This window comes from Sinocyclocheilus anshuiensis, unplaced genomic scaffold (genome assembly GCF_001515605.1).
Source record: "Sinocyclocheilus anshuiensis isolate Anshui unplaced genomic scaffold, SAMN03320099.WGS_v1.1 scaffold1891, whole genome shotgun sequence".
NCBI lineage: Eukaryota > Metazoa > Chordata > Actinopteri > Cypriniformes > Cyprinidae > Sinocyclocheilus > Sinocyclocheilus anshuiensis.
The window spans coordinates 19,260-20,899 of NW_015549560.1; the positions used below are offsets into that span (position 1 = coordinate 19,260).

The following is a 1,640-nucleotide window of genomic DNA, read 5'->3' on the forward strand; positions in this document are numbered from 1 at the left end:
AACGCTACCATGGGTCCTGTGACGTGCCAACAGTAAAGCATCCTGAGACCGTCCATGTGTGGGGTTGCTTTTCAACCAAGGGAGTGGGCATTTGTTTTTGGTCTCCTTTGACACCAACTGGCAACCCATGACATCACTGCCTTAAAATTATCCAACAGTTTGTTGCAAAAAAAAATAAAAATATATATATATATTTACAAATACAGTGAACGGCCAGGCTGCGGGGCTGACCGTGAATATACACAAGCAGCCGGACTCACAGCAAAGTCATTCCTTTCGCTGTCCACTGGGCGGCACTAGACATGGATGGAGTAGGGCTTCTTTGTTGGCCGCATTGCTGCCATCACGGGCTTGCATGTAGCTAGCAGGGCTGGGGAACTCATAGTGCATCACAGCTGGGGGCACAGGCCAGTTTCCCAGGGGGTCTTGCGGTGGCCTGGGTAGGAGAGCGTGGCTGTGGGTAGCTGGAGTAGAAGAGCGTTTGTGGAGGACTCCTCTTGAACACAGGCTCTCTCACCTGAGGGTTACTTCAGGGGTCTTGGGTTGCTCGAGGGGTTTCAGTCTGAAACTGAGAGTGAGGAGCTGGTGTGCTGGGTACGGCATTGACGACATACCTCTCCGTCATCCAACTACTGTCTCTTTGATGCCTCTTGAGTTTCATCCTACGGTTTTGAAACCACGTTTTCACCTGTTTGTACGTTAGACCCGTTGCTCCAGCAAGCGTCTTCATCTCTGCGGGAGTGAGGTATATCTGGATATTAAACCGGTGGATCAGAGCATTCATCTGCTCCTCAGAAAAGGCGGCCCGGGTCTTGCGGGTCGGGCTGGAGATGTGGTCAATTCAGGCAGTGGAGGCAAGGCTTCCACCCCCAGATTCAGGCTCACTGGCTCCTCTCTTGCTGCAGAGATGGAGTTTGAGATCTGCTCTCCACTGTCAGGACTGCCACTGTCCGTCTCATAGTCCCGATCTCCCCAGGACTGAAGATTGAGGTTGGTCAGAGCGACCCCCTCACGACTGCTGCCCGAGCTCCAGGAATCTGGCATATGGGCCTCTGAATCACTGGGTGTATCGCTGCCGGCCTGCTCGGCGTCTTTCGGCTTTGGCTCGGACTCAGTCTTACTGTAGGAGAGGAAGAGCCGCCCATTCTGCGCGTTGCTCGGATAGTGGCCGTAGGCGCTGGCACTGTCGTTCTCCGGGCTCCAGGGCGGCGACTGCTGTGCGGTTTGCGCGGAGTAATAGGTCGCGGTGACCCCGCCGGAGTGAGTGTACGCGGCCTCGGCCCAGCTCAGATTCGGGTGGCCGTGTTCAGACACTTGCGGGTACACGAGCCCGTATGCATACGCATGATAAGACGGGTTGAAGTTGTAATTTACTGGCATCTTCCAATCCGCCATTCCGTCGTCAGATGAACGCAGAGCAGAAAGCAAATGTGCAGAGTTGGACCAATTAATGGCCTAATTAACAACACCCGACTACAAAGACCCAAAGGGCTCGACTACCCTCGAAAACGGATGACTGTAACAGCTCTCCTCCTCATAGTACCGCAAACCGACCCCTTGACATGACCTGACGAAGACGTGTGGAGAAGCTGATTTATAAAGCCAGGTGAGCGGGAGTGGGTGGGGCGGAACTGCGAAGA

General features: G+C 54.2%; 1 pseudogene; it reads right to left on the reverse strand.

Moving 5' to 3' along the window:
• Window positions 1–256: 256 nt before the first annotated feature.
• On the reverse strand, window positions 257–1,559 carry LOC107657155 (homeobox-leucine zipper protein HOX3-like; annotated as a pseudogene).
• Between the last annotated feature and the right edge of the window lie 81 nt (window positions 1,560–1,640).